This window comes from Rhinatrema bivittatum, chromosome 1 (genome assembly GCF_901001135.1).
Source record: "Rhinatrema bivittatum chromosome 1, aRhiBiv1.1, whole genome shotgun sequence".
NCBI lineage: Eukaryota > Metazoa > Chordata > Amphibia > Gymnophiona > Rhinatrematidae > Rhinatrema > Rhinatrema bivittatum.
This window is the reverse complement of record NC_042615.1, coordinates 665,695,196-665,707,301: the sequence shown is the minus strand read 5'-3', so window position 1 is coordinate 665,707,301 and position 12,106 is coordinate 665,695,196. Positions and strand designations below refer to the sequence as shown.

Below are 12,106 nucleotides of genomic sequence, written 5' to 3'. Positions count from 1 at the left end.
TGTAGACCTCTATCATATCCCCCCTCAGCCATCTCATCTCCAAGCTGAACAGCCCTAACCTCTTTAGCCTTTCCTCATAGTGGAGCCATTCCATGCCCTTTATCATTTTGGTCACCCTTCTCTGTATTTTCTCCAGTGGAACTATATCTTTTTTGAGATGCAGCGACCAGAACTGCACACAGTATTCAAGGTGCGGTCTAACCATTAAACCATTCCCTTCCTAATAATTCCTAACATTCTGTTTTTGAGGGGATACGAGACAGGAAAAACAGATGAGTACAGAAAATGGAAATTATGAATGAGTGAAAGAAAGAGGGGGAATAGGAGGCTGGGGGAGAAGTGAGAACTGGGGAGGGGGCAAGAAAAAGAGAGATTGGACAGGAAGAGGATTAGAAAGCTGGTAGTTAGTCAAGAGATGAAAATAGGGAGACTGAGGACTGAGAGAGACAATGGGGGGGGGGGAGAGAGAGAAAGAGGTAGGATAGATAGGGGTGAGGGAAGGTGCAAAAGAAAAGTTATGAAGAAATGGTAGAGACATGGATGGGAGAGCTTGAAGCAGGATGCTTGGAATAAGAAAGAGACAGTCAGCTTGGGAATGGTGGTAGATTAGAAAACCATAAAATGGCAGCAGTTGAGGGGAGGGGGGGGGGGTAAGATAAAGATAGCCAAACAGCAGGAGATCATCAAGGGGAAAATGAAGGGCTGAGGTGAGCAATGAAGGGGAACATTGGGGAGGTGAATAGCTGGGGTAGGGAGAACCAGAGGGGGAGAAGGAAGGGTGAATTCTAGCTATGGATAATAGAGAGGCAGAGAAATGAGATGAAAGGGAAATGTCTGAGAAAGATGTAAGAGAGATGTAAGAGAGGGCATGAAACTAACAGGAGAAAGAAGAAAATGAAAATGGAACAGAGACTCTGGAAAAGTTATTGGAGAAAATGAAGAAAAGGAAGGTTCTGAAAGCATAAAAAAAGAGCAGGACCAATTTGACTTGTCCAGACAGCAAAGGTGGAGAACATTTTATTTTAAACTTAGTGACTGGATAATATCAGCTTTGGGAATGTGCATCTCTGATATCTTTGTATTTTGCACAATACAGGAGGAAATGCATTTCTGTTTTCTTTTTCCAGTGTTGCACTGGATGCATAGTCTAACTTCTTGGGGTTTCTATTTCTAATTTGTGGTCTTTTATTCTATATTAACTCGGGTTTGTCTGTGTTCTGTGTGTGTGTGTGTGACAGAGGTGATTGACTTTACTAACATCTAGTTTCTGTGTCGGGGTCGATAGCAGTCTGATTTGTTTGGTTTTCCAAGTAAGAGACATATTGGTATTCTAGGGCCTAGTGTAATATTTTCTGGTCTGCCTTTCATAGGTAGGATTTCAGTTGTTTGGGTCTTGGGAGTTAGTGCTGTTTTGGAATAGCATGTTTGCTATATAGGTTTAGAATGTATTTTTTTGTTGGGTTTTGTGTTATTTCCAAAGTGGCTGATAGTGGGGAGGTGGTGTTTCTATTAATAAGGTGACTCCAGAATTTTTATATTACGTACATTGTACTTCCTCTGTAATTGTATACTTATTAGAGATGTACATTTGTTTTTTCCAAATTAGGCAATTTCAACGAAATTTCAACGAAATTGCCTAATTCGGTATGGTTCGGGGGAACCGAAAAAAGAATGAAATTTTTCTGAAATTTCGGAAAAATTTGTTTTTCTTGTTAGTGTGCACTATCGGGAGTTAGCACGCACTAACCTGAAAATCAGGGCCCTCCCCCGAACCCCCTCCCCCGAACCCCCTCCCCCGAACCCCCCCCCGAACCGCGGGAAAAATGAAATTTCCTGCGGGGGGGGGCCACGAAACGAAGCCTGAGATGATAAAAATAAAACGATGCACATTATCTGTTTATTTCCACTTAATTTATCACCTAACAAAGAACTTCCAGGCAATGTATAAGCCTTAAAGATCATGTGAAATCTTTAATACCGAAATGTTATTGAAAGCTACAAATGCTTCATAGGTTAAAAACCTACCTAGAAATGTCAGATTTTAGAACTGTGGTACAAGCCCTTATTTTGCCATGCATTACTGTAATTCCCTTTATCTGAGTCTACCTGCCTATACAGTTACAGTCATACAGATGATACAAACTTCAGCAGCTCAAATTTTGACAGCCACTCTATGAAGTAAGCATATAATTCTGGTTTTACACACATTACATTGGTTACCAGTTAAATTTAGAATTAATTACAAAATTCCTGTCATAATTCATTTAGCTTTAAGTGAAACTCCTCTTTTTGTATAAATTATTTTCTAAAAATGTATTGTCCAGTTAGATCAAGATCTGAAGATCAATGCTTAGAAGTCCCAAGCAATAAAGTAATTCATGTAGTCACCTGAAGACAGAGGCTCTTGTCTGTAGAAGGGGTTGCCATTTGGAATTTATTACCTGTCGAATTGTGTAAACAAAATTGTACAAAATCTTTTAAAAATCAGGTTAAGACTTATCTATTTAAGCAGGCTTTTTATTAACTTATTAATTTTTTGGTATTACTACATTTGACTCTCATATGATGGCTTACACATTACAGTTTTTGTACATTTTTTGAAGAATGGAATGTGCTAGGTTAGAGATTTTAAGAAGCATTTTATTTGTTGTATTTTATTTTACTCTTCATTTTATTTTATTGTATTTTTAGTTTAATTTTATTTCTTTTTACTATTTTATGTTTTATATGTGAAATGATATTATGTCTGTTAAAGTGTAAGTCGCCTAGACCTATGGATTGTGTGACTGATAAATGTTCTAATTAAAATAGAAAAATACTTTAAGTTATACTGCTGTGGTATATATTTCCTATATTTCAATAGATCAATAAAAAGAAAGAAGCTGGGCGGGGGATCAAAATGTATCTATATATTAATTAAATTGATGTACCACCTGTTCAAATAGGTGTTCCACATGAGCTACAAAAAAGGTAGAAATGCCAGATATAAATTGGTCTATTTCTTTTATATAAAATTTGTGAAACAATAAAACTGTAGCTGGGAGAGTGGTATCTTTCTCTTCTTAAGGCAGGCTAGGGCTAAGAGAACATGCAAATGTGGCAGGTTTTCCTGTTCAGAGGTGGCAACCCAAGGCACCTTCTTGGAGAGGACAGTCTGTCTGCCCCTTCCCTTCCTCTTCCATCCCCCTATCCCCATCTCCTTTATCTCAGCCTCCCCAAACAAGTGAGTCACCAGCTGCATGTGAGACCTCATAGTCTCTGAGACGTCTTGGCACTGCACATTCAAACATCAGAGCGGAAGAGAAGGCAGACACAGATAAGACGCACGGCTCTCCTGCCAGCTGGGGGAGGCAGGGAGGAGGATCATTTGGATTGGGGAGCGGTGTGTGAAAGATGTGAAAGCACAAGTGTGGCAAGTGGTGAGATATGAAGAAAGATCATAGTGAGGAGAGAGAACGTGAGAAAGTATCACAAGTGGGAGGGAGGATTACACAGAGGGAGTGGAGACAGCGAGAGAAGATCACAATGAAGGGCTGAGAAAGAAGCAAGATGGGGGTGAGAATAACACAGAGGGGATTGAGAAAGAGGATTAGGAGGGCTTGAAAGATCGCATTTGGGGGGAAATTAAAGAGAATCATGCATTGAAGGGGGATTGAGAGAAGATCATGCCAAGATGTGGAGGAGGAGAAGTAAGAGAGAATAACAGAGTGGGGTGATATAATGGCTTCAGATTTCCAGGAAAGGCTGTTCCAGTCCTGGTTTTACTGCACTACATGCCCGGACTTGCATTCTTGCTTTTCTAACGGAATGCAAAAGACCCTGCATGTAATGCAGTAAAACCAGGTCTGGATCAATCTGTCCTGAAAATCTGGAGCCAGTTGGCAACTCTAGTGAGAGGATGGTACAGATGGGTGGAGAGTGAAAAGGAGAAATGTCAGAGGCAGGATAAGGGAAGCGAAGAGTAGAAAAAGGATTGAGTAACATTTGGTTCAATGCATGAAAGTCCCTCGTGCCAATGGGCTCATGCCATTATGTTAACAAGTTTATGCACAAACAGGCTGTCTTACATGTGCTCTAAAATAAAGAGTGTCCTCTATATGCATTCTCTGTCTTGTGCAAAGAAAGCATAATAATAATAATAATAATAATAATAATAATAATAAACTTTGAGAAGCACTATCCTATGGCAGCTGCACATGCAGCTTCCAGCTCACTCTGCTTAAGAAATAGTTTAGGCGAGCGTCTAAGCTGCTTCTCTTAAAAAGTTAGGCAAATGCATATTACTAAGCTGTACTTTTACCGAGATAGAGAACAATTATTTCTTCAGAGTAAATATGAAAAACAGTAAAGCAAGTGCTCCCACAATGTCCCCAATATCTTTACAAGTTTTGCGGCCATGGACACCAAGAAGAATGCACACAGGTCCTGCAACAAAAAGTGCCAACTACTAGGACCCTCGGCAGTAATGAGTTCAGTCATGGGAACAAAATGGAAGAATTTGGAAGACATTACTTGCAGCAGACTGCCAAGACCAAAACAGTTTCAGGACATTTCCTGCTGACTTTCTATTTGATCTCTGCATTAGCTCACCATGGATCTACCTCCTGCTTCTGTTGAGTGACTGCTGGGTACCCTAGAGGTCATTTCTGACAACCACTTTTGGGAGGGATTTTTTTTTTTTTTTTATTATTATTGTTCTTTACAACAGAGCAAGAGGTCAGATAAAAATAGTATAGTGTGTAAAGTCAGTCCCAAAATTAGCAGCGAGGGTGATATCCGGGTCAGCAGAACAGCTCTGGGGACAATGTTCAAACCGCCCACATTGGTGAAAAGTCTGTTTGCGCTTTCACCCATGGTCGCTGCACCAGCCTTCAAAGGGAAAAGTGTCTGATTTCATTGCCTTTGAAAACTGAATGGGGTGCCAAGGCCGCACGGACACATGCACCTGCTTTTTGTTCCAACAGAATTCTGCTGAAAAAAACTACCTGTGTAGATTTGAAAAGTTTTTCTCATCTGAGCTAAACATGCCCCCCGGGAACATCTCCAATCGATGTGGCAAAACGTCTGCGCGCTGTAGGTTTTGTAGCTAAGTGAAGGATTGGGCAAATGTCCAAAAGCCAGAGAATGTGAATAAAATGTTTTTTACCCGCACGCATTGTTTTAAAAGCTGTCATTCCCTTGTCTTCCTGCTTATGGAATAATCGTCACATCTCTCCACCAAGCCGCTTCCCCTTCTCGAACCTCACTTTATTCATCTGTTCTACCTGGCACCGATAACATCACCCGACCCTGCTTTAGGGCACTACTGAGCCAAAACGGGAGGCGATCAAAAACCAAACAGAATTCTGAAAAACTCTTTCTGGTATGAACCATGATGGAGGTATCAGATGACCAGAGGCACCACTGTCACATCGTCAAGGAGATGCTCTGATTTTTCTTCAAGAGAAAGGAAAAACGTCAGAATATGACACAAATGGGAGCTCGAGAAAATAACGTGGCACATACTGCACAGAGCTGAAAGCTCAGGAATGAAAAAAAACCCCCATGATTTCTGTCTCACTTAATACTTCAGAGCCTTTCTCTGCATTATTACAACTGTACAATTGAAAGAACTGATGCAGTTATGCAAAACTTTGCAGATGAGCTGGTGTCTCACCATCACAATTGCTGTTTGAGCAGCTGTCTATCGTTTGGAAATCGGAGTGAACGTAGGTTTGGATAACTTTAACAATGCCTTGAAGCAGTATATAAGAAGAAGAATAGGATGAAAAGAAAGACTCAAGATGTCATTCATTTCTGGCACTATGATGGGCTGGAACACAAGATCACTGGGTTTGGTCTGCAGGCCTTACAACTGTTCAGACAATCTAAAATAGCTTATTACTAAGGATGGAATGTAACGAATCAACAGTCAGAGATTTGCATAAGCAGCATCCCATTATCTGAGCACAACAGACCTGGCTCAATGCAAACTCTGGCTATCAGGCCTATGCAGTTAGCAATCTGAACTGAGTTCCAACCTCAGGACGGTATGCCCTGCTGCTCTCTCACGTGGTTATTTGAGAACGTATGTATGAAGCTGAGTATTCAAACATTAAAAAAGTTTCAGGGCATCTAGAAATGTAATTTTCTTTCAGGGTCATTCAACTGCAATGTAACAGGCATAATGCTAACACAGAAACATGGTACCTAACTCAAAACAGGGTCCAGGAGTGCTAAGCTATTTGTGGCTGCTCAGTTCTGTTTGGGATTTAGAATGCTTCCCTTTTAGAATTTCATACTTGCATTATAAAAGAAGCTTATACTTGAATGATCTTTCTTGATCTGAAAATTCCTGGAATGCAAATTGTTCACTACAGAGCCAAAAAAATGTGTTTCATGGCTTAACCTTAGTAACATGGTAAATATCAACAGAAGACCAAATGGCCAATCAGGTCTACCCAGCAAGTTTGCTTGTGAGAGTAACTGCCACTCCATGCGGGTTACCCCAAAGCGTTCTGTTAAGGGTAGTTTCTGCGGCTCCATTTAGGTTACCCCCAAGCAGAAATGTTGCACCTAAAGTTAATATAGATTACTCTATTTCTTCATTTCTCTGTCCCATGCCCTTTTGAATTTCATCACCATTCTTGTCTTCACCACTTCTTCCGGGAGGGCATTCCAGGCATCCACTGCATTCTCTGTGAAGAAATATTTTCTGGTGTTGCTTCTCAGTTGATCCCCTTTGGAATTCCATTTTCATGATCCCTAGTTCCACAGTTTGTTTTCCAATGGAAAATATTTGATACCTGAGCATCATTAAAACTTTTCAGGTATCTGGAGGTGTGCATCATATGCTCCCTGCACCTCCTCTCTTCCAAAACCAAGGTCAATTGGGTCCTAAGACCATGCAACAGAAATTAACTGAGTTGATATCAACCAACTTGGACTTTAACGTCAAATCAAGAAGCATTCAATATACTCACGATGCAGTAGGTATGCAAAGACCATGTTAGGAAAAGAATGTTCACAGTGGCTGCTCCCATGTCATGGAATTGCATGCTCCAAAGAGCTGAGTTTAGAAATTAGCCATATAGTTTTCCATAAGAAGGTTAAGACATGGTTGCTCTGGATTGATTAGAATGTGGTTGGAGAAATCTCAGAATACATAAGTAAGAGATGTGCAGAGCATTTTGGCATAATGAATTGTGTTTTTAGGATCTGTTGAGTTTAGTAGTTTATTGAATATTTTTAATGATATCGTATTGGTAGAACTGTATTTTCAAAAACTTTTATGTACATAAACATAAAACAAGGTTTTATGCACATACATGGGCTTTTGAAAATTGCCTGAGGGGTTGAACACATAAAAGTACATATAGAAGCAATTCCATGAGTATTTTGACACATACAGAAAAAAAGGTATTCTGAGGTTGGGGAGAGCAAGGGGTGACGTTGGGACAAGGATTGCAATTATGCACATACTACTGATTTTTGAAAGAATGTATGTAAATTTAGTTGCACCCATGTTATGATCATTTTCAAAGCAGACCTATGCATATAAATCCACTTTGAAAATCTGGGCTAAAATCTGCATGTACTTTGTATATGTAAACGTCAGCCCTCTAAAGATCACTGAAAAACTACACTTTGTGTATGTTGTCCAAAAACTTGTACATAGCCATTAATGGGTTCATTAGCCCAGAATGGTGGAAGATAGGAATTTAAATAAAATTGGGCTGACTACATGGGCCTTATGGTTCTTATCTGCCATCATATCTGCAGTTCTATGTATAAAAAAGAGGTTTGTTTTCTTACATGGTATCATTTTGTCTTGGGCATTAGGGGGTGAGGATGGACAGAGGCCTGAGAACATGAGATCTACACTGGTCTAGCTGGCTGACCCAAGGGGCTTCTTGCTTGTATTGGAGTCACGGGACTTTCAGACAAACTTTTGTTATGGCCTTAACACAACTGCGTTACAGCTCTTAGCCCCTTGCTTGAGGGAACTAACTTTCGGGCCGATAGAGTAAAGTCCGTGGGAGAGCTGATGCTCAATTTTGCCGGCGTCGGTTCTCGAGCCCGCTGACGGCCACGGGTTTGGAAACCGGATGCCAGCAAAATTGAGCGTCCGCTTTTCGACCCGCGAGCCGCGGGATGACTTCAAATTTATTTTTTTACTTTTGGTAACTTTCGGGACCTCCGACTTAATATCGCCGTGATACTAAGTCGGAGGGTGCACAGAAAAGCAGTTTTTACTGCTTTTCTGTGCACTTTCCGGGTGCCCGAAGAAATTAGTGCCTACCTTTGAGTAGGCACTAATTTCTGAAAGCAAAATGTATGACTTGGCTGCACATTTTGTTTTCTGAATCGCGCGGGAATACCTAATAGGGCCATCAACATGCATTTGCATGTTGCGGGCACTATTAGGTTCGGGGGGATTAGACGCGCGTTTTCGGCCCCTTACTGAATAAGGGGTAATGCTAGCGCGTCGAAAACACGCGTCCAATAGAGGGTTAACAGTGCGCTCCGTCAGAGCGCATTGTACTGTATCGGCCCACATGTCCTTAAGGACTTCATTATCATCTGAAACTAATTATTATGGGAGAACAAGGAGGAAGGGGAGTGTTATTTGTGTGCCATGCAGAATAAACTCTTTTAACCCCCAAGGAAGTTTAAACTAATCCCGAATGAAATGATCAGGTGTGCAAGTGCCAAGGATTGGTTGAAAATCTGGAACTCCTCCACTGTCAAGTTATCAGTCATCTCCTCTGTTTTCTTCTATTCATACTTAAATATCCTCTATATAGGTCCATACTCTGTCTGATTGATCTTTCTTGCAACAGCAGAATATTGTAAAGCTGCATAAGGTGCAGGGCAAAATAGTGGTTTTGTGCCATTGTATCTTTTGTGTGACTCCTGGCTTCCAGCTTTGAGAAGGAATATCCCCATAATTATGAGATCAGGTCAGAGGCCTGAGCAAGGTCACCTTTAAATCATGCAGAAGAGGGAAGCAGAAATCCCTGCAACTTGGTAACCATATTAAATGGCTCCCCGGAGGGACAATGACACAACCTGTGCATTCATCTGGACATACACATGCTATGGAAAAGTACCTCATTCTTTGGAACTCATTATATGCTTCGTTCCCATATAAGGTACATTTTTTTACCCAAATATTACTTTTTATGTTATTTACGGTCCAAAAAGCTCTAAATATCTTTTAGCGAGTGTACTGCTCTGAGGAAGCATTATTCTGGTAATTGTTACTTTCCTGCTTCAGTTGGTGTAAGGCTTCAGCCCAGTCAACAGATATTGCTACTAGAGCAGTGACTGACAATCCATAAACTGGGATGGGGACAGGCAGTTCTGCAGAGGGAGAACCCAATAAAGGAAATCTTTTTTTTTTTTTTATAGTTACATTCTTTTTAACCCTATTGCCTCCAAAGTATAAGTGTACATTTCCATGTGGATTAGTTGATGCTGCTTACTAACACTCGATTTAATAAAAGTATAACAGGCCTGCTCATTGTGTGATGCACGAGATCAGCAGGCAGGAAGTGCTGGCCCGTGAGCTTGAACCTGCTCGGGATGCCAGCACGGATGCTACAGGGCTCCCTCCCTCCACCTTTACTGAGTGAGGCAGGGGACAAATGCTAGGGAGGGGAAACAAATCAGGGAGGGGGGGGAATAAATGCAGAAGACGGTGGAATGAGGAAGAGGGATAAATGCTGGGAAAGGAGGAAAGAGGCAGAGGGCAGATGCTGAGGAAGAGAGACACCTATGATTGGAAGAGGACAGGAGTAAGGAATGTGAGGGAAGGGAAAGAAGGGATAATATTGGAGGTGAGGCAACGGGGAAGCAAAGAAACTGAATGGAAAGGTAGGGGAGAGAAAATTGGGAGTGGATGGATAGGTGAGGAGGCTGAACAATGCGAGAAAAGCTTAAGGAAATCAGAAAAGAAGAGGAGGAAGCTGAGAAGAGGAAGATGGAGCTCAGGTCCCCACTGGTGGCAGTGCTAAGTGGAAACAGCTCACACTGGAACGGGAGGAGGAGGAGGAGGAGGAGGAGGAGAGCTACAAACAGCAAGACAGGGACTAAGGATGCAGATCCTTGCCCCTATCTCCCATCACACCCCTCCCGTCCCCCCCCTGTCCCTTCTCCCCCTCACATTTGCAAATGTTACGTGCACAAAAGTGGCGCACACCTGCATATACCCCAGAAAAAACTGGGGGGGGGGGAGAGGGGGCAATGATCATATGTATCGTCAGCTTCACATCCAGGATGAGCAAGGAATAAATCATTTAGTCTGCTCCTGCCACTAATCACAGGGGGCGATGGTATTCTGCTAACTTATCTCTGGTTTGGGACTTTAAAGGATCTCAGATATTAATTGCAAGCCATCGTGGAGAATCAATTATCCATTTTCAAATCAGATTATTAATACAAATAATATAGGCAATTTCCAACAGCAGTGTATCAATAACTAGTCTAGGCATACATAATTCTCTTTTTTTTTTTTGGCTTGACATTTCATATCACAAGAAGGAGATTAATAGTATTTGGGGGCCTGCTAGAAATTCTTTTGACCCTTACTGCTTAGAGTCCCATCACACAGACGGAGCAACAAAGTTACTCCCAAGGCAGCAGCTGACAGGATGTGAAACTATATTCGAACAAAGCCAACCACAGGACCACGTCGGCAGAGTCTGTTCAGCTTATGCAAAGAGCAGCCACTGCAGCCGGGGAGAGCCCAGTCCCCACCTGGTCACTCGCCATGCAGCCAAACCGTCAGGCAGCGGAGAAAGACAAGTGGCCAAAACCGCCCGCAGCCAAGCAGCAGAACTAGATTGGCACTCGTGGCAGAGATGTATAGGCACTAACAAGTTTGTCAGCTTTATTGCTTTCATTCTGGAGATTTCTTCAGACTATTTAAAAAAAAAAAAACCAAAAAAAAAAAAACCCCAGCAATAAAACAACAAAACCCAACAGCCGGTTTGCCCACACCACCCCGAAAGAAAGTTTGGAGCTAGTTCTGTAGGTGATAAAACTCCTGAAGACCTTATTCACTGAAGCTGTTCTTTCTTTCAGTGTCTATGGAAAAAAGACTTGGATGAGTAATGCCTTACATGGTCCAGAAACATTCCCCCCCCCCCCCCAAGCATGGGCTTTACTGAGTCATTCATTTCTGACACTGTAAACATTTGAGTGCTAAGTCACAAAACAGCTTTCAGGCAGAAACTCTAGTTAACATCCTTTGGATTAACCTGAACACTGGGTAAAGGCTCTACCTTAAGTCAGTGCCCCCTATTACTGTCCATTTTTTTTTTTTGGGGGGGGGGGTTATTTCATCCCCGCACAGACAGTCGTGCTGAAAGCTTTGCAAAGCGCTTCACACTTGGTATCTCCCATCCGTACGGTTCTAAGTGAGTTTGGGATGTTGCTGTGCTTGATCATCATTGAAACCTCAAGCAGGTAGCACATTGATGCACACAGAAAGTGTGGATACCTCCTGAATAATTACAACATGGGCTTAAGAAAGAAAATTTTGAAAAAAAAAATGGGGTGTATATATAATATATTCTTTTTGTAATATATATATATATATTAAGAAAAGAATAAAATAAGAAATGAGAGCATGCAATAGGCCCACTAGAGGAAGCAATAGAGTCAAGAAACAGGCAAATTAATATTTTAACTCTAGGCACCTCTAATGCTTTTAAACTGCAGTTCTTTATGCCTGCATTGAATAAAACTGGGGTTCCCTGTATGTAAAAATAAGTTAAACTGCAGCTAAATGGTCATAATGGCATATCTAGCTCAATAATTAAACTTTAATTTCAATTCCTAGCAATAAACCAATTAAAACAAATACAGTGGTTTTATATTGACAGAATTATTGCTCCCTGGTTTGGCCCGTAGCAATAAGCAATCTGTAGGGAATACCCGGAACACATCCATCAGAAATAAATCCTAACATTGTGTGCTTTTTAAACTCAATTTTCCACCGTGAATAGCTCGAGTCATGCTCGCGCTGCTGTGGTTGCTAATCCAATGGCAGGCATACTCGACAGCAGGGAAATGAAATTAGCCTTACATTGGGTCATACGACACTTGCAGGCCATGAGGC

General features: G+C 41.5%; 1 protein-coding gene across 10 annotated transcripts in view; it reads right to left on the bottom strand.

Moving 5' to 3' along the window:
- The window catches only part of MEF2C (myocyte enhancer factor 2C), a 354,211-nt gene that overhangs the window by 203,231 nt on the left and 138,874 nt on the right, over nucleotides 1-12,106 (bottom strand). The window lies entirely within an intron of this gene.